Below are 21,553 nucleotides of genomic sequence, written 5' to 3' on the forward strand. Positions count from 1 at the left end.
TCAATGGCTCTCTGTCATCCTGGATGTTTCTTTCCCTCTCTCTGAAATCAATGAAAACATGTGGGTTTTATAAAAAAAAAAAAGAACTAGGCTTTATTTTAAAAATGGAACGAATTGCCAAATATCCAACGGCCACCAGCCTAACACGTAGTAAAACTTAATGGGCTGTAAAACTGGCACTAAGGATCCTGAACATGACTAGGAACAAAAATAAGTTTGCTAGGGCTATTTTCACCCAAGTGTGACTGACATGCACCATCCGTTTCTTAAAAACGAAAACCCCTAATGAGGGAAACAGTCAATTAAGTGCCACAATTAACTTGTTACTAGAAATAGGAACAAGCAGTTACTGCTTTCCAAGCCAGACACCGCGAGACCTTTTTTCCTTTGTTTGACTAAAACTTGAGCCGGCCCAAGGCCGGGGAGGCGGGGCGGGCCGGAGCGGGCGTGGGGTCGCGAGCCCCGAGCAGGGGGCTCTCACGCGCCGTCAGCTCAGGTCGGGCAGGACCCTGCGCGACCGGTCCTGCGGGCCCCGCCTCAGCAAGGCGCGGGCGTGGGGCGGGCGGCGGAGGGCTCGCAGCCCGCGGCCGCCCTCGGGTGTGCGGAGGCGTGGGCGGCGATAAGACTCCGGCAGAACCCGGCGCTGCCAGCTGCTCGGGCGTGGCGCCGCCGGCCCCGCGGGGGAGACCTCCGGGCGGCCGCCCCCGCGCGCCGTCACGTGACGACAAAGGGGCGTGGCCGCAGCCCGCGCGCGGCCGGGCGGGACCTGGACGGGGAGGGCGCTCGAATGTGAAGATTCTCCGCGGCTCCGGGGACCCAGAGAGGCGGCGACACGGCCGATGACAACATTAGGCCGCGACGCGCTCCGGGCCGGGCGGTGGTGGTAGCGGCAGCCCCAGCGGCTGCAGCGTTAGCTTTCGCCGCGGCGGCAAGCGCCCCCGGTTCCCCACAGCCCGAGGCAGGTGGGGGCCCGCCCCGGCCGGTGGACCGCGGGCCGGAGTTCCCGCCCCCCCGGAGCGGCGAGCCGGCAGCGCCTCCGCGGCGGTGAGACCGAGCCCTCGGTCTGGGCTGCCTTCCCAGCTTCCGCCGGCGACGGGGGCCGAGAGAAGTTGAGGTCGGACCGGACGCGTGCAGGGCCCCAGAAGAACCGGCCCTCTGGGCCCCCGCCAATCCGGGGGCTGCGCACCGGTGAGTGTCGCGTGGGTCCCTGAGTTGGGGGGCGGTGGGTTCGCACCCCTACGGAACTGCACGTCCCTAGCCTCACGTTCTGAGCTGGGGCCGCGGGGGCTCCGGGCACCCGCCCCGGGGAGTTCCTCTTGGGCTCCTTTGTCCCCTCCGGAGTGGGGGGTTCCAAAGGCCGGCGCGGGCCGAGTGTTTGGGGCCCACCGTGGGTGCGTTTGCATCCTTACACCGCGGCAGGGGCTGCGGGGGGGGGGGGGGGTACGAGCGTCTGGGCCGCCCTGTGTCTGCCTTCTCCCGAAGTTTGGGGCGGGGGGGGGACGGCGGGGTCTCGCCGGAAGCCCCTGCGCCGGGGAGAGCTGGCGCTCGGTGCGGTGAAGGTGAGGCTCGGGTTTTCCGGTGCCAGCCCTGGGGAGGCGGCTGTGCGCGCCGCAGGCTGCACCGCCCTGGCACAGCCCAGTGACACCGAGCTGTTCCTCTAACCTCAGTGCCTGTGGCCTTCTTGTAACGTAAGAGGAAGGCGAAGGCTTCGCTGTGCTGGTAAATGTAAAGTTTGTTTCGAAGCCCATTCTCAGGGGTGGAATCCGGTCCTGAGGAGCTTCACATTTGAGTGTGCTTTTTGGTTCATTGAGACACCCACTCAAGACCGGCGGAGGCGAAGCAACTGTATATGCAGATTTTCCATTCACAAAAGTCATTTAACACTTGGTGAGGTACCTCTGCGCCGGGGAACTTACCCAATTTCATCTTATCTAAATGCTGTCTGAAATGATAGGTAACTTGGGCTCCTACTTCAACAGATTACAAAACTTATCAGGTGACATCAGCATATTTGCTATAAATACATAATTTAATGAATTTTTTTGCCTTTCTGATGCTGGAAGACTTTAATGACATCTGAGTAGTATTAGAATGCCCGGCGTATGGTAGAATTATTAGTGCTTTATTAACTCGCCCAGAAAGTGAGGCTTTTTTAGGAGAGCAAGGATTGTGGTGGAGCATGGGTGGTTTGCTCCCTAGGGTTTGTGCATCCCATCAGGCATCATCTAAACTGATCATACTCTGAGAGACTATGGTCAATTTCTATGCTTGCTAGAACCTGTTTTGGAATGAAATTACTGAGATCATGCTAGTTTTGTAAAACAGGTTGGAGAAGGAAGAGTAAGGGAATGCAGTTTGTCCTCTTGAAAATACAACTAATATCAAATATCTGTTATTTTTTTTTTATAGCAATTATGCATGGATGACTACATGCTTGTTCTAGAGTACTAGGAAAGGGAATAGACGAAACGTAAGAACTACCTTTTAGGTCTTTAATTATGGAGATTAAGTCCTTGCGGTCAAATTCCATGTGAACCATTTGAGCTACAATGCATTGTACACAGGTGCTTAGAAATGCCTGTTTAATTAAAAAATGACCATGGTTTATTTTTCTTTCATTGAATCATAATATTTATTTAATATTTATTGTAGTTGTGATCTGTAAAATGATGCTGTATTTTTGCAGTTAGAATGTTACTACATTTTAGAGGCAATCAAATGCTTCTTTTAAAAAATACTTACTGATTTTGAGAGAGAGACAGAGATAGATCCACTTACTTATGCATTCATTGGTTGCTTCTTGAATGTGCCCTGATTGAGGATCAAACCTGCAACCTTGGCATATCAGGATGATACACTAACCAGCTGAGTTATCCAGCCAGGGCTAATCAAATATGTTTCTTAGAACACATTTATGGCACTTAGGAACTTGGTAATATCTAGTTTTTTGTCTCATTTTGAATTGAAAACCCTTAAAATATGCTTTGAGGAGAAATATACAATTCTAAAGAAAACTAAAAAATACACATAAGCCATCAAAAAATAAGAAATATACAATTTTGTGTAATGGGTTATATTTTGGTTTGACTTAAGAAAAAAGTAATAAAATTATGAATTTACAAAATCTGCATTATAAAAGGATCTTCTTTAAAGGACAGATTGTAGAATTTCTTTAACTAGAGAGTGTTCTTAATACATTTAAATTTGGTTTGTTTATAAATAATCCTCCAAGAACAGGTTACTTTTATTGAAGCATGAAGGACAAAATAAAGAATTGATACTTAGTGTTCTAATATTATTTTAGAAAATTATTATCCTAATAGCAATACCTGAAGAATTACATTTTAATATGTATATTATATTTAAAGCTGAACACATTTGTAGTAATGATCTCTGAGCATCGGGGGATTCAAAAGTGGAAGACATAGGCCCTACCTTATTCTTAGGAATATGATCTACAAATAATTTGTAAATACAAGTTGCATAAAAAGCTTCTTCTAAGTACTTTACTAATGAAGGTGGCTGTTTTTAAGGAGGTTGATGGAGGTGCTTGATTATAGCAATTGCTATTGCGGCTGAAGTATATATAGTAGTTTCCTTGTAAATGGGACAGAGAAAGAGATGTCTGGACTAATGTGAGAAGATTTCATGTCAGTATGGAGGAAACCCCCGAGAGATTTTTAGATCTCTCCTTCCTTCCACCTTGGTCCCCACCCCCTCATATATCTTCTCAAAGGTGTGAAGCTGAGGGTCTCATCTGGAAGCCCTGATAGATGGGATTTTTCCTCCCTGAAAAATGTTATCAGGTTTGTTGCAGGCTTTCTTCAGAGACCTTGTAGGGAAGGAATCCTTGCCTGTGTTATTTAACTTTGTTAATGTTGCAAACAGTGTAATATGTCCATGATAGCAAGGACTTTGTCTATTTTGCTCATCATTGACCCTGCAAATGTTTTTGAATGAAAAAATGTAGTTCCAAATACATGACTAGAGAACAAAAAGGAGTATGTGATAATGTATTCCAAAGTGGATACAAAGCAGTGAGATGATAAAGAAGGACATTGGCTTCGGGAGAGTGGAGCAGGTCTTTTAATCGGTATCTTTCATGGTGGTGGTGATTCTTGAGTTAGGTCTTACTGAAAGCGGTGTGTCTGAAGATAAGCAAGTTTTCTAAGGGGGTAGATAGCATGAACCAAAGCATTTAACTTGCAATCACATTAGATTAAACACAGTGAGTCATTTTTGGTAACATGAAGAATTTTTCTTCTCAGAATAGAACTGTCGCCTCTCCAGATAAGATTGTTACACCTTATAAGACTTAAGGTTTTGAGTACTTGAGTTTTGAAAGTGACAGTGAAAGCAAGAGAATTAAATGTGGGATCAGAAAATCTGAATTATATTTCTGATTGCATCTTATACAAGCAAGAGTTCTTGGGCAAATCACTGGGCCTTTGTTTTCTCATAATCCTTATTCCATATGAATGAAATTACATAATGTATATGAAAATGCCTACCTCAGTATTTAGCACATAGAGGAAATCAACAAACATTAAATTATTTAAAACATTTTTTTTGTCTTTAGATATTTAAAAAATATTTTGGTGTATTAAGAAATTTATTATCTACTTGACCAAGTGTTACCGTTGTAACTAGCTAGCTGATATTAATAATAAGAAAGGAACAAAGGGGAGGTCAGACATTATAAGTGTGGTTGTCTGGGCTGGAAGCTGCAACTTTACACTACCCAGGGAACCACCATTCCATTCCCTGCAGATCACTGGGGAAAGGGATCAAACAAAGGGGAAGATTGGTGTATGCATAGTGAAGGGGTTACATAGGGAAGATGCTTGTCTGTTGGTCTAAACTGGATCTAAGATAATTGGCTAGGCCCTAGGGGGTTGAAGCCACTATAAGCCCGAGAAAATTTGGGAATACATAATCCCCAGGCAAAGGAATTCTCTCTTTCTTGTTCCTCTAATTTTGCTCCTGCCTCCTTGCACTCATATTCCCTCCATATCCATATGGCCCTAGAAGTCACATGGACCATGGCCATGTCAACTCCACAAGCAATGAACTATAGCTGGGAATAGGAGCTAGACTCGCCTGATGTGCAAATATGAAGCAGAAACTCTGGGCAGCAGCTTTAATGGTAGCTCTGCTGAAAACATACCTGGACTGGTGTTGGGATGGAGGGAGATAGAGACCTTGGAACTCAGAATTCCACAGAAATAAAACTTTTCATGCAAATAAACATCACTCATTTTCCTGTGTTTGTCTCAGAAAATTCATTGTTTCATGGCAAAATTAGATGCTTGTTTTTCTTTCAATCAAGCATATGCTTCCTGATAGAAATGAGAGGCTTAATTGTATTACTTCTTAATATTAACACAAAGAATGGTAGATGCCTCAGATTTTTAAAGCTTCAAGTAAGGGATATGCATGGCTGAAAATCTGAGCCTTTAGGCTTTTCTTCTAAACAATCTGTTTTTTAAAGAAATTGCTTTACCTATCATGCCATCTATCTAGTCGTTGTTGTGAAGAAATGGGATTTTCCTGCTATTAAGAAGAAAAACTACCAAAAATATTCTCTATATGTTTCTAATGATCTGAGTGATTGTAAACCATGAAGGATCTCTACCTGCTGTGTTTTATTTTAGAACTCAGTATTTTCTGAGCATGCTATAGACTTCTGCATCATTTCTTATCTAAGCTCTTTGTTCCAGTAGCTGTTTGTTCTTTTATGAATCTCAAAATTTCATTATACTTTGTGAAGTCTTTGTAGTGTTTTTACTGTATGGAGTAGTCTGTACTTTGTAATAATATTTGGAGGGAAATTTTATTATTATAGGAAGACTGAAAAGAGTCGAGTCTTCAAATGATGAAGAAGCCAGTTACCCACCATCTTCCATATTCACAGAGGACTAAAAAAAAAAAAGGAAATGGTTTTAGAGCTTGAAGACTCTTCGGAATTAAGAGGAGAACATTTTGATTTAGGGTTGTTAAAAACTTGATAGATTCAAAGGGAGATTATAATAGCTCCCAAAAGTGTCTTCATGGGAGTGGTCGATCATCATAATAATAGCTAATATGTTTTGACTGCTAATCTATGTGCTATTTTAAAAGTATTTGACATATGTTATTATATTTATTCCTCACAATGATCCCCCCCAAATCAGGCTATTTTCTTGTCCTTTTTAGGCCTCAGGAACTGAGAACTTAAGTAATAGGTAATAGAGCCAGGATTTGAATTAGACTGAGTCACTGGGAGGCTAAGTAGTAGGTGGTGGAGCCTATCAAAAGGATTTGAATTTGAAGTTTAATGAGACCTTTGACTTCAGAGCCTCTTTTTAGCCACCGAATTATGCTGCCTTGTATAGTTTATTTGCAGTTGTCCCTTATTACAGGTCTTGACCTTGTGATATTTGTGAGTCTGTTTTGACTATGATCTGATGAAAATACACTTTGTGGGAAGATGGCATATAACCTTGATCCCCCCTCCCCCATTTTATGTGTATTTGACTGACATCCTATTTTTTAAGTTTAAAAAAATACAGTAAGTCAAATTCTGAATTCTTATTTATTCAGTTGCCATTTTTTACTAGGAATTTCCAGGCTCTTGGAAATAATGGTATAAGAACATGATAGATATAGTATTTTAAGGTGACTTGTTCTAATTTTTTAAATTCATACTTTAATTTTTTTTTTAAAGAATAAGGTATGCACAGAATTGGTGTGGATGGTTTTTATGCAGTGTATTTGAAGGCCACAAATATATATAATTGAAATCCTTTTTTCTTTCCATGACCAATCTAAGTTATTTAAGTTTATTTAAGCCATCTCCTGCTGAATTTTCCATCATTAAAGTAACTTGTTTTTTGGTTGCCAAATGCCACATATTAGCAGAAGTACTTTATCAGATTATATAGTTTCTAACAAAGAAGGCTAAGGTACCTGAGGAAATTATGAAATATGTGTAGGCATGTTTTGATGGTGTTGGGGAAGTGGTAGTGATGCTGTTGTTATAACCTGGTTATTATTTAACAGAAAAAAGGAGGAAAGTGGAGGTTATGTAATATAGACATGCCATTTATACAGCTTTGCCAAAAAGTTGCATTTATCACTCCAAGTCTGTCCCCTGCTGATTGATGGGGAAGGGACTGGACAAAGGCAGTTTAGATACATGCCCAATAAAGGTCTGAGTGAGGTGGGAAGGGGCCTCCCTGCTTGCCCGTCAGTCACATCTGGAAGCCAGTCACTGGCCAGAATGGGGTTGGCCACAGCAAGTGCCTGAAACCTAAACATTTAAATTTCCAAACAAAGAAAGTTTCCTCTCATCTCTCTGGCATGCTGGGTTCCTGGCTTTCTTGTGTCAGGGGATGTGCTCCCCTTTGCCCACATGGCTCATGGCCATGTTGGACTCCACACATGGACTAATGGACTTTAATTAGCTGGGATGCTAAACTATACCTGACTACAACATGGAACGGAAGCTCTGGGCACTGGCCATGCCCTGGCTTTACTGAACTACCAGCAGCCCCTATTTCAGGACTGGCTTGGGGGAAATGGAATATTATAACGTGAGGAATGTAACTTTACGCAAATAAAGCCTTTTTTTCATATCCCATCCTCGCCTGGGGGTGAGGTTCTGAAAATGCTTATTTCAGCAGTACCCCTAGAACCTCGGCCTTGTTACCATGAGTGACAGGAAAGTTTGATTCTCCAGTAAAGTAGGTCTGGGGAGAAAACAGTCCAGTCTAAGTAACATTATTACTGGGTTAGAATAACGAGGTAGGATGCCTTGGATATGAGGGCATAGGTACATTGTTCAAGTGGAGAGGAAGGTGAGAAACTTCGGAAAACTAGCTATGCTTACTGTATAGTTTTGCCTATTGTTTGACTATAACATTTAAGATTAGCAATCCAGAAATGAAGAAAAACAGTGCTATGTATCATAGTGGGGAGTTTGTACTAGTTTCTAGGCTGTTTTGCAAGCTGTGGATACTTGAGGGAGAGAACCAAGATAGTGGCATAGGTAAACCACAACCACATCAAAATTACAGCTAAAACATATAACAATCATCATTCAGAACCACCTGAAAGCTAGCTGAATGTAAGTCCTATAACTAGAGAAGTAAAGAAGAAAATACATTGAGACTGGTAGGAGTGGCAGAGGCCCGGAACGGGCTGCTCTGACACCCACATGTGGCGTGTTTTAATGGGGAGGGATATCTCTGAGGCCTCCGTGAGGAGCAAAGGGTCCCAGCGTCACACCAGACCCCTAGCCCAGGGTTTCAGAGCTGGGAAGAGAAGTCCCCATAACTTCAGGGTGTAAAAACCAGCAGGAATTGTGGCTGAGTTACATGGAGGGTGCTGGAGACTCAGGCAGTCCCTCTTAAAGGGCTAGCACACAAACTTACATGGTCCTGCTCTCTCAGATCTCCAGTGCTGGGCAGCAGCATTGGAGGACCCAGGAACATACAGGGAGGAACTGGATTGTATGGCATCTGGGCAGGAACTTGGGGGTGGCTTTCTCCCAGATGGAGGTGCTCTCAGGGGTCATTGTTCCTGTGCTGGGACAACCCCCCCATCCCCATCATAGAGCTGACTGGTGGACATATCTGAGTTTCCATCAGCTTACCTCACACTGTTTGCTACACCCTTCTGATTCCTTGAGACCCTGTCCCATCCAAATTGCAGCCCCACCTAAGCTGTTTGCAATGGCTTTTCCATATGAATGGCCTGTCCTGGCTCAGGCTTCAGGCTTTGCTAAAGTCTCTTAAACAAGTAGCAGCTGGCATCAGCATGAGCCATACCTATCAATAAGAGGCTCAAGACCTGGCACTACCACCAGCCTGCCTTGCTTCACAATTGGGCCTCGCCTGGGCACTTCCAAGCGCAATACAAATAGTAGCCATTTGCAGATCACTTGGTAGCTCTTGCTGGGTGGCCCCAGGCAGTGGCTGAGTTTGCATCGCTTGGGAGGCCCCAGAGCCAGTGCACCTGATGGATAGCTTCAGACCATACCAGATTACAACTCTACACATCCACAAGTGACACACTCAAGGGGCAGACTCAGTGAGCACCACAGCCCCACAGCAGCTCTTTTACTGTAGTTGCAACTGGTCCTCACAGCCAGTTGGCCTGAAGGTCAATTCCAATGATGCCAGCAGCAATCAAGGCTCAACTACAGCAAGACTGTGCACACAGCCCACATAGAGGTGTACCTAGAGTGCCCAGCTTAGGGGACTGGGAAGCCTGAGCCACTGGGCTCTACAGGACACCTACTACTCAAGGCCACTCTACCAATTCCAAGAGACATAGCAGCTCTACCTAATACATAGAAACAAACACAGGGAAGCAGCCAAAATGCGGAAATAAAGAAACATGTCACAAATGAAAGAATGGAAGAAATCTCCAGAAAGAGAAATAAATGAAATTGAAGCAAGCAAACTATTGGGTACAGAGTTCAAAACAATGGTTATAAGGTTGCTTAAGGATCTTAGTGAGACCTTCAAGGGACTCAAAGAGAGCTTCAAGGGGCTTAGTGAGACTTTCAAGGATCTTAGAATTTCAAAGACATGAAAAAGGACCAGTTAGTTACCTACAAGGGAGTACCCATATGACTGGCAGCTGATTTCTCAGCAGAAAGTTTGCAGGTCAGAAGGGAGTGGCAAGAACTATTCAGAGTGATGAATAGCAAGGACCTACAACCAAGATTACCCAGCAAAGCTCTCATTTAGAATTAAAGGTTGGATAAAGAGCTTTTAGACAAGAAAAAGCTAAAGGAGCTCATCACCACCAAACTACATAAAATTACATGAAATGTTGAAGGGTATTCTTTAAGAAGAAGAAGAGGAAGAGGAGGAGGAAGGAGAAGGAAGAGGGATTAAAAAGTATGAACAATAAAATGGCAATAAATACATATCTATCAACAATTGAATCTAAAAACCAAAATAAATGAACAAGGAATCTAATGAGCAAAATAAAGTGATGAATAAAATAGAACCATGGAAACATAGAACAGACTGATAAATCTCAGAGGGGAGGGAGGGAATGGGGAGAGATTAACCAAAAATGTTATATGCATATATGAATTATCTATGGACATAGGCAATAGGGTGGTGAAGGCCTGGGGTGGGTTGGGTACTGGGTGGAGAGAGGCAATGGGGAAAATAAAAGGGAACATTGTAATACTCTCAACAATAAAGAAAGTATGGAGAGGCAGAATAGTATAGGCTCTGGAACCCAACTGTTTAAATTCAGAACCTGTGCAGCCATTTACTAGCTCATTGCCCTGTACCTAGCCTATGTTGACATGTGGTGGCTGCAGGGGAAGAAGATGGTGTATTTAATCAGAGTGAGACCCAGCGGTGCATCCTGTGAGTTTTCCATGGTTCTTATGTGGTATGAAAGATGTCTGGAAGTCTTCATATAATCATAGTGAAGGGATTAGAAATTAGTAGGGAGCCAGCAAGTCTGTCATGAGGCTAGGGAGGGACCAAGCAAATGAGGTTGTGGGTAGAGCGGCTATGGCAGATTCAGCTCAATGTCCAGCATAGTTTGTGCTCCTTCTTGTGGTATAGTTCAAACTGGGAAGTGGTTGCTCAGCCAGGAAATAATTTCTCAATCATTTTCTCCTCTATCACCATCCTCCCTCCCTCCCTCCATTGAGGTGGGGCCATGTGACTGGTTTTTGCCATTGCAATGTGAGTGGAAATATGTTGTAACTTCTGGGATGAGGTGACTGAAAGCAGGTGTTCTTCCTCTACTTTCTCTTTTCCCATCCAGAGGCCAGATACAGAGGCTGAGGCTCTTATGAGTTGATAGAGCCATAAGGTTGAAAGGATCTAGAGTCCCTAAATTAGCATGTGGGAAAAAGCTGTGCACCAAATAGGAGCACCCACACCAGACTGTAGTCTTAATGAACATTTTTAATTACGTTAAGTGATTGAAAATTTGGGGGTTATTTGTTAGGCAGCTAGTGTTGCCTTAATTATAAACATGAGCTGCATAAAAGAGGTCTTAGAGGCTCTAATAGTATTCATACCAACAGGATCTGAGGTGGGACCAAGTTAGGAGATCCACTGGATACTGTTCCAATATATACATGAGCATAGGCCATTATGACTCTCTGAGGGCCAATAGCCGAATCTTAAAGGGCTGTGAGGAACCAGAGGGTAGTCCATGGGTCTGTATTCAGACCAATCATAACATCCTAAAGCTTTTCTCTGTACCCACTTACTATCATAAGAGTAACAAGCAGATGCCAGGCTGTTGTGGCTCAGTGGTTGAGTGTAACCCATGAACCAGGAGGCCACAGTTCGATTCCCAGTCAGGGCACATGCCTAGGTTGTGGGCTTGATCCCCAGTAAGGTGAATGCAGAAAGCAGCCTATCAATGATTCTCTCCCATCATCCCATCATTGATGTTTCTAATTCTCTCTCCCTTTCTCTCTTTCTCTCCCCCTCTCTCTCTCTCTCTCTCTCTCTCTCTCTCTCTCTCCTCTCTCTCTCTCTCTCTCTCTCTCTCTCTCTCTCTCTCTCTCCTCTCTCCTCTCTCTCTCTCTCTCTCTCTCTCTCTCTCTCTCTCTCTCTCACACACACACACACACACACACACACACACACACACACACACACACACCATGAAGAGCAGAGAGAAACTACAAAAATTTTTCTTTAAAAGTCTGAAGAGTTCCCTTAGAGCAGGGTTTCTCAGCTTGACACTGTTGACATTTTGGGCTAGATAATTGTTGGGAGTGGCTGGCCTGTGCATTGCAGAATGTACAGAAGCATCCTGGTTCTCATTAGATGCTAGTAGCACCTCCCGGAGTTATATAGCCAAAAATGTCTCCATATATTGCAAATATCCCCTGGGGACAAACTCATCCCCAGTAGAGAACCATTGCCTTAAAAACCGACTTAACCTGAAATTATTTTAAACTGAAAGAAACTTATCTTTTAGTAAAGGACTTTTTCGCCTCTTAGAAAATGAGTGGAATTCATGGGGGGAGGTTTATTTATGAATTTGCAACCAAGAAAGCTATGTTGTTTTTATGAAACACACCAGTTTCTATTAAATATTGATCCACACTTTTAAATTATCAATTTAGACATAAGTATTTTCCATTTTATCTTTCTTTTCTATTCCTTCTAAACAGCTATATTTCTTATTCCCTAGATAAGTATATCTCTCTCCTGCTCTTCCACCCAAATAACTCCAGCTGTCATGTCCATAGATTCGCTCTAAATGATGAAAACCAGTAAGTAGTTGAAATTAATCAGTGATACATTTTGTGGCTATAAGACAAATTATGATTTTAATTAAATTCAGAAAATATATGATTTTTTGGTATTCCCTAAGGTTTTTTTTGTTATTTTGTTATATTGATCAATTTTCTTTCAGGTACAGACTTTCAATATAAGAATTATCTCCATAGTTTCTTATTTTTGGTAGTCATTCTTAGGTATTAAAAATCATGTTGGTTCTCATAGATCCTTTTGAATTGGCAAGCAGAAGTGTAATTATGTCTTGGTTACTTACACGATAAGTTAAAAGATGATGATTTCTTTCATTGTGGTAATTTATACCTAGAATTTAAAACCCAGAAGCATCTAGGCCAGAGTGAAATACTCAGGTATTTTTCTTTCATGTTCAAGATAGAAAGCTGTTCATAATCTGTATTAAAATATATGAAGAAATGGTTTTGGGGATTAAGAAAATCAATAATAAAATTCTTTGAGATTGTCTTAAATTAACTTGAGATCTTACATTTCAAGCTTTGATCCTTAGTAAAGAACCCTCTGCTTAAGTATAAATATGAATTTTACTTGTAGGAAACTGGGTAACTTTTGGTTTATTGTAACCAGTTATCATACTTAACAAATAAGAAAAACATTCATTTTTTTTCTAGTATCTTGATTTAAAACCAGGTTCATATTTTCCTTAGAAAAGGATCTTTCAAGAAAACTGAAAATTTATGCTGAATCAGGTAGTAAATTAAAATATCCAACTTTAAAAACATTTAAAATCCAAGGGAGACATTTAATATATAAGACTAGATTATTACTGTATGATTGCCAGTATCATATTTGCTAGCACTGTCCTTTGGTGGCCTTGATTTATTGCTGTCTCAGAAACCCTCTTTAAGACCTGTCACAGATAGGCTTGTACAACCTAGAATTACGAACACCAACTGATTTAGTAAACAGATGCACTGGGAAAGTAAGGAACCTGCCAGACGTGTTGTCTTTCCTATTAAGTAAGTAACCGTGTGACCTTGGCAGCCACTTGGTCTCTGTGGGTCTTAGTAAAATGGAGAGTTTGGAACAGATAGCCTCTTAGGTTCTTTTGAGGATTCCTAAAAGATGTTAGAGGCTAGAATTCCAATAAGATAATATATTTTGTAATATTCTTATAACAGTTCTGAAATAGATGGTATTATTCCCGTTTTACAGATCTACTTATTCATATTGTACAGACTCCATGTTCAAGTAACATGCTCAGTCATGTAGCTACTAGGAGGCAAGCAAGAAGTTAAACGTTAGCCTATGTCATTTATAGTCATGTTGTTTTTAGTATACTATACTGTCTCCCAAGCCATGTTGCTATAGTAGACCACCAGATTTTATTTTTAAAACTTGTTCCATTTCTTAGTCTGTAGTTTGTAATAAATGCACTTTTGCATTACAGGACCTGTTATTCTGCAAAACCAGAAGTTAGGGATCAGGCCTATGAGCTGTGCCCAAAGTACAAATGTGACCAGTTTTTAAGTAAACATACTAGGATTTATGTGTCTAAGAGTTAGCTTGAAATCATTTTTAGTAATGTCACTGTTGTTCAAAAATACTTTTGGAACGACTCCTTTGTCATTTCTTTAGTGCCTTCAGCCTCATTCTTTTTTTTTTTTTAATTCTTTATTGTTGAATGTTTTACTTATGTCTCCTTTTCCCCCCATTGACCTCTCCCCACCCGCTCCCGCCCTCCAGCACATGCCCCCATCTTCCCAGCCTCATTCTTTTAATCTACATTCTGTGGTGGAAAATGGCATCTTTAGAAAATGGATTTGATATTTGGAAAGAGTGGGAAGTCATTCTGAATGGAATTTCATACATAAAATTAAGGATCAACATGAGAAATGCCATTTTAGTTCAAAAGAAGCAGTAACCAAAGGAATGAAACCTATAGGTAGCTAAGAAAATGATTAGAAAAGAGGAGTTCTAAAATTGCTTTGTGTGGTGGCAACTTGAAATGGTCTCTAAAAACAACTACTCTAAATGAAGATAACCTTTTAGTTGTATGTAAACTCTGCTATATTATTTAAAATTACATCTTAAAATAGTTATACTTGTTAGTCTGTGTTTGCCACTTAGGCCAGTGCTATGCTAATTTAGCTTGCACGTTAGAGAACAAGAATTGGTGAATGGATTATCGATGTCAGGTATTCTTTCCACTTTAAAGGAGATCAGAATCTGTAGAGCATGTGTTTACATAATAATTCTTGGTTATATGCATAATATTTTAATTCTTGGTTATATTCATACTTATTATGAAATTTGTGCTTATGGTTATCCATGTTGAGATTTAATTCCAGGCAGCTACTTCATCTTATTTTCTAGTACGATCTAAAACCACTTCTGTTGCCTCAGTGTACTCTTTGATGCAGATTTACAAGTAAATTAAATTTTGGGGCAGCAAAAATTATCTTAGGCCGCCTTATACACTTACTACTGAATGGCTTTTGAATATCAGTGCTGTATTCTGATGGTGCAGATAATCTATATATATTTAACGAGCCAGGGTTGTAATGACCGAAGGCTCGACCGAACTCCAGGCTGCACGCGCAGCAGATGAACGGGCTGAACTGCTGACTTCTCAGAGAGAGAGAGAGAGAGAGAGAGAGAGAGAGAGAGTGTGTGTGTGTGTGCAGGGCTGATCATCAGCGGCTGTAGCTGCTGGTGAGGTCCGGAGAGAGAAGCAGGCTGCGGATCAGACCCTGATTCTCTCTCCGGGCCTCATCAGCAGCCAAGCCTCTCTCTCTCTCCCAGAGGTCAGCAGTTCAGCCTGCTCGAAGGCAGCCAAGCCTCTCTTTCTCTCCCGGCCTCTGGCAGGGACTACTGATCAGCCCCGCCTCTCTGATCAGGCCCAGGTATAGGCCCAGACACGCTGACTGGCATAGAAACCGGCCAATCAGAACCAAATCTGGGTGAACTGTGAAGAGCCAATGGCTTCCTAGGAGGCAGAGCTTTTGATGCTGACTGGCATAGAAACTGAACAATCAGAACCTAATCTGGGTGAACTGTGAAGGCAGAACCTAAGGTGGGGGTTTTAAGGGCAACAGCTGTTTGGTGTAAGGTGTAAGAAAGTGGTTCAATTTTTTAATGACAGGTTTGGCAGTATAGTGCATATGGCTGGCTATAAGTCCAGATATAGGGATTACATGTTTTTGTCTGCCAAGAGCATCTCCTCCTGATGAAAAAGGCTCCCCCACCCCCCTCCTCCCGCCCATTTAAGCAATCCTATCCTATATAATTTATTTATACTACTAAAAGGGTAATATGCTAATTAGACTGGGTTGACCAGCCATCTTCCAGACATCCAACTTCCTTCCGGACAAAGCCGTGGTGGTGGGGGCCAAGGCAGAGGCAATTAGGGGCGATAAGATCGGCAGGGGATGGCAGTTGGGGGCGACCAGGCTGGCAGGGGAGGGCAGTTGTGGGTAAGATCAGGCCTGCAGGGGAGGGCAGTTGTGGGCGAGATCAGGCCGGCCGGGGAAGGCAGTTAGGGGCAATCAGGCAGGCAGAGGCAGTTAGGGGCGATCAGGCCGGCAGGGAAGAGCAGTTAGGGATGAGATCATGCTGGTACGGGAGGGCAGTTAGGGGCAATCAGGCAGGCAGAGGCAGTTAGGGGCGATCAGGCCGGCAGGGAAGAGCAGTTAGGGATGAGATCAGGCTGGTACGGGAGGGCAGTTAGGGGCGATCAGGCAGGCAGGCAGAGGCAGTTAGGGGCGATCAGGCAGGCAGGCAGAGAGGTTAGGGGCGATCAGGCCGGCAGGGGGCAAGGTAGGAGTGATCAGGCCAGCTGGGGGGCAAGGTAGGGGCGATCAGGCCAGCAGGCAGAGGGGTTAGGGGCAATCAGGCAGGCAGGCAGGTGAGCCAGTCGTCCCGTATTGTAAGCAGACAATCCCCCGAGTGGTCCCAGATTGGAGAGAGTGCAGGCTGGACTGAGGAACACCCACAATGCATGAATTTCGTGCACCAGGCCTCTAGCAAACAATAATATACCTCTAGATATCTTGTTGCACAGAGGAGCTTGTGATAGGAAGATTTTATTTTATATTTTTAAGGTATTATTTTTCTTAATTTAAACTTCTAGATGATACAGTCTGGTGAAGCTACTTAATTTGTAAGTATTAATGAATGATAAAAATAAATCTCTAGTCCGCCCACACCGCTTTTTTTAAATCCTCACCTAAGAATATGTTTTTTGTTTTTCTTTCACTGATATTTAGAGAGATGGGAAGAGAGAGAGAGAGAGAGAGAGAGAGAGAGAGAGAGAGAGAGAAAGAAACAGATAAACAGAGAGAAACATGATTGTTTACTTTTTGTAGGCACCCTGGCCGGGGATCAAACCCTCTACCTTTTGGTGTATGGATGATACTCCAATTAATCAAGCCACCCAGCCAGGGCTAGTCCCTTTTTAAAAATTAATTAATTATTTAAAAATTTTTAAATTTATCTTCACTCTTGAAAGTATTACAGATGACCCTTTTTTCCCTCCATTGACTCCCCTCTCCCCTACTCCTGCCCCCCCCCCCCCCCCAGGCCTTCACTATACTATTGTCTGTCCATGGGTTATGCATATAAATTCTTTGGTTAATATCTTTTCCCCCAGCCCCCTCTGAAATACATCAGTCTGTTACTTGCTTCATTGTCTCTGGATCTATTTTGTTTGTCATTTATTTTGTTTAATATAGTGGTCGGCAAACTCATTAGTCAACAGAGCCAAATATCAACAGTACAACGATTGAAATTTCTTTTGAGAGCCAAATTTTTTAAACTTAAACTATATAGGTAGGTACATTGTTATTAACTTAATTAGGGTACTTGTAAGCTGGCCTTTGCTAAAAACTCAAGGGGCCAAAAAGCCGCATGTGGCTCGCGAGCTGCAGTTTGCCGACCACTGGTTTAATAGATTCCACACATAAGTGAGACCATGTGATACTTGTCTTTCTCTGACTGGCTTATTTCACTTAGCATAATATTCTCCAGGTCCCTCCATGCTGTCTGGAAGGATAAGAGATCCTTCTTTTGTACAGTTGCATAGTATTCTATTGTGTAAAAACAGTGAGGAGTTTCCTCAAAAAATAAAAAAAATGGAACTTGCATTTGACTCAGTGATCCCATTTCAAGGAATATATCCTAAGAAGCCTAAAACACCCAAGGGCCTGACAGCCAGCCCGGTCCTACTGCCACCTACCCCGATACCCCTGTTCACCATCGCTGATCCATTGGAGCCTGTGGACAGCGGGGTAGGGACTGAGAGGTCAGCAGTTCAGTCCACTCACCAGTCCCCAGTCCCGCCCTGCTCCCGCTTGCGAGCAAGGTGGGGGAGGGACTGAGAAGTGGTTAATGCCACCTCATTATGACCGGTCATTTGGTCGTTTTGGTCGTGACGCCTCTTGGCCTTTTATTATTATGACTAGTGGCCTGGTGCACAAACCCGGTGCACGAAATTCGTGCACGGGGGTGGGGAGGAAGGTGTCCCTCAGCCCGGCCTGCACCCTCTCCAATCTGGGACCCCTCGGGGGATGTCTGACTGCCGCAGGATTGGGCCTAAACTGGCAGTCAGACATTCCTTCACAATCCGGGACCACTGGCTCCTAAACACTCACCTGTCTGCCAGCCTGATCGCCCCCTAACCGCTCCCCTGCCGGCCTGATTGCCCACAACTGCCCTGCCCTGCCATAACCCGCCTCCTCTGCTGGGACCTGCCTTCTCCGTGTGAGGTGGTGGAGATGCTGGGACCAGCCTCCTCCACGCCACGCGGAGCCGTGGGACCCCTGACCTCACCACGCTGAGCAGCCGCCGGGCCCCACCTCTGCTGTGCATGCGGCCATCTTGTGGCAGCCATCTTGTGACGATGTCACGTGCAAGGGCCATCTAGGCTTTTATTAGTATAGATCAGCGGTCGGCAAACTGCGGCTCACGAGCCACATGCGGCTCTTTGGCCCTTGAGTTTTTAGCAAAGGCCAGCTTAGGAGTACCCTAATTAAGTTAATAACAATGTACCTACCTATATAGTTTAAGTTTAAAAAATTTGGCTTTCAGAAGAAATTTCAATTGTTGTACTGTTGATATTTGGCTCTGTTGACTAATGAGTTTGCCAACCACTGGTATAGATGTATGGCTCAGTGGTTGAGCAAGAGCTGATTAAGTTTTTTTGATTAAAAATTCACACCAAATGTGGAATGTGGGTGTCTGTGTTTGGTTGTACTCATTGACTGCTCATGGGAGGTAAGTCACCTGGGACCTATAACCTGCTCCTTGTTCAGAATTCTTTAAAAGAATGTGTCATCTTCTCACATAAGTGTCTTAGAAAAACCAAGAGCTATAGGGATAGAAGCCATTGGTATGAGGCCAGGAACTGTGCTCTCTCTGCTCTTTGGCTTTCCACCCTGAGATTATTTGCTAAGTAAAGTTTTCATGAAAACTTGAGAAGGCAAAGTAGTCTTAGTTTGAAGAATCTTTGAGTGATGGTGTTCAGCTTTTGAATTAACATTGCTATGTTATTAATGTTACATTTATTAAAAGATGGTTTTTGTTTCCCTGCTTTTAGTGTTTTAAGTTGCTGATTTTATTTCCTTTTAATTGTTAGTTTTCATCTTTTTTTTTTTATAATGTCCTTTTTCCACTAATATTTTATGGCACTCTTCTAATTCCTAATGGTTAGCTTTTATTTTTCTAATATTTTCTTGTCACCTTTATATATTTTAAGTTTCTTTACCCATTTCATTTGATGTTTTGCTTAAACTCTTTTTTAAAATGTAGTTATTTTTCAAATAAAATTTTATTAAGTCAGAGAGACACAAAAAGTATAAGGAAAATCATTGAGAAAACTAATGACCCCCAACAGTGGCTTGTCCAGGGAGAACTTTAATTTAAATGTACTCTTTATTGGTATGTGTGTATTCTTTTTCTGTATAAGGGTAATTGGATTGGCATAGTTCTAAGGTGGATAGCCCAAAATTTACTTCACTCTAAGCAAGAAATTGAAGATACCTTTCCCCCCCTCCACTTACCTAATAGTAGCTCTTAGGGCTTCTTATTAAGAAACTTTCTTATTCCTTTAAATTTTGAACCTCTCCCATCAAATGTATAATCTGAGTAATGCAGATGTACCACAGGCAAATTCCCCATCCTATATAATAAAGAGGTGATATGCAAATTGACCCTTACACCCTCATGTCACAAGATGACCGCCCCCACATTGTCACAAGGTGGCTGGCAGGGGAGGGCAGTTGGGGGCGACCAGGCATACAGGGGAGGGCAGTTGGGGGGACCAGGCCTGCAGGGGAGGCAGTTGGAGGTGACTAGGCCTGCAGGGGAGGGCAGTTGGGGGTAACCAGGCCTGCAGGGGAGGGCAGTTGGGGGTAACCAGGCCTGCAGGGGAGGGCAGTTGGGGGTGATCTGGCTGGCAGGGGAGCAGTTAGGTGTCAATCAGGCCGACAGGGGAGTGGTTAGGGGGTGATCAGGCTGGCAAGCAGAAGCGGTTAAGGACAATCAGGCAGGTAGGCAGGCGAGCGGTTAGGAGCCAGCAGTCCCGGATTGTGAGAGGGATGTTCGACTGCTGGTTTAGGCCCAATCCCTGCAGTATTGGGCCTAAACCAGCATTTGGACATCCCCCAAGGGGTCCCAGATTGGAGAGGGTGCAGGCTGGGCTGAGGGACACCCCCTCCCCCCAGTGTAGGAATTTCGTGCACCGGGCCTCTAGTTAAATAAAATAAGTTAATTTACAGCAATAAAACCTTTAAATTATATTTAAAGGGACTTCTTTCGCTGTTTGTCATCTCTTTAGCCATTTGAAGTTGTTTGATGTAAAAAGATTTACATTCCTTATTTTAAAAACAATAAATAATCTTTAGCAGTATCAGCCTTCCAAAATCTCTTTCAACAACAACAAAACAAAAAACAGTAGTGGGTCTTAACTAGTATTTTATTATTAATCTCATTAAAACTCTTTTTTTCTAACTTATAGTTCTTAAACTAGATACCTCCTTTTTAGTGTATATATACAAGGGTGGGGAAAAGTAGGTTTACAGTTGTGAGTACATGACACACAGACTTTATTCTCATATTATTTATTTACTAGTAGCCCGTTTGCACGAAGATTCGTGCAATAGACCTTCATTCACCTGGCTGCCTGCACCAGTTTTCTGCCAGCACCGGGGACCCAGGCCTTGGCTGTGGCCACCGCCTTCTGCCTTCTTTCAGGGTCCGGGCTTGGCCCTGGGCGGTGGCCTTGGGCTCGGCTGCACCCAGCGTCCCTGCGGACCGATCGCAGGAGCCGACCCCCAGTGGTCAGCTCCTGCGATTGGCGCAGGCTCCCCGCTGGCCCCAAGGCCGGGAAAGCCTCAGGCGGCTTTCCCGGCCTTGGGCTCCGCCACACCCCAAAGTCCCTGCAACGGTTTCCTGGTGGGCGGTTGATGGGCGTGGCTTGGTTGGTGGGCGTGGCTTGGGCGTAGCGAAGGTGCGGTCAATTTGCATATTTGTCTATTATAAGGTAAGACTAGCTTTCCCGTTGCAGGAAAAATCCTGCAATAGGATTTCCTGCTGCACTCTATCCTGCCTCCGCTCCGCCCTTGTCACCCGCCCCGCCTTCTCGGCCAGCCCGCCCGCGTTTCCCTTCTCCCCCGGCCCCGCCTCCGCCCCTCCCTTGTCACCCGTCCCGCCTTCTCGGCCAGCCCGCCCGCGTTTCCCTTCTCCCCCGGCCCCCGCCCCGCCCCACCCGCCTCCGCCCCGCCCTTCGCCCCCCCCCCCCCCCCCGCCGGGCTTGCTTGCTTCTTCGAAGCTTTACTCCCTTCTGCAGCTCTTGGCTTCTTTGGACGCTGTCTTGATATGCAAATTAGCCGCCATCTTTGTTGGGGTAATTTGTATACTCATCCTGATTGGTTGGTGGGCGTGTCTTGGATGGTGGGCGTGGCTTAGGTGTAGCGAAGGTGCGGTCAATTTGCATATTTGTCTATTATTAGATTAGATTGTATTTATTTGTATTACAACTATAAACCTACTTTTGCCCACCCCTGTATATATAGGAAAGGCTTTGAAAACTTTTTTATAGTATAAAATACTATCATCATGAAAAGAGAATTTTAAATGAAAAATTATTATTCTGATGATGTAACACATCAATAATTTTTATGTGTCATAAATATTTCAGCTATTACATTGGTATGTAACATATGGGCCCAAGAAAGCAATAGTAGATAAGGTCATTCTTTAGTCTCCACATGTTCTATGAGCCAAGGGTATTGCTCTGATGTTACATGGAGCAGACA

The 21,553-nt window shown here is 43.7% G+C and overlaps 1 protein-coding gene across 2 annotated transcripts in view; it reads left to right on the plus strand.

Annotated features, from left to right (window-relative positions):
* The first annotated feature begins 778 nt into the window (after window positions 1–778).
* Window positions 779–21,553, plus strand: part of OSBPL8 (oxysterol binding protein like 8) — a 182,313-nt gene continuing 161,538 nt past the window's right edge. For both annotated transcript variants that reach the window (XM_028148630.2, XM_008143827.3), the window contains exon 1: window positions 779–1,188. The gene's annotated coding sequence lies outside the window, so the exon portion shown is untranslated. The remainder of the gene's footprint in view (window positions 1,189–21,553) is intronic.

This window comes from Eptesicus fuscus, chromosome 7, assembly GCF_027574615.1.
Source record: "Eptesicus fuscus isolate TK198812 chromosome 7, DD_ASM_mEF_20220401, whole genome shotgun sequence".
Lineage (NCBI taxonomy): Eukaryota > Metazoa > Chordata > Mammalia > Chiroptera > Vespertilionidae > Eptesicus > Eptesicus fuscus.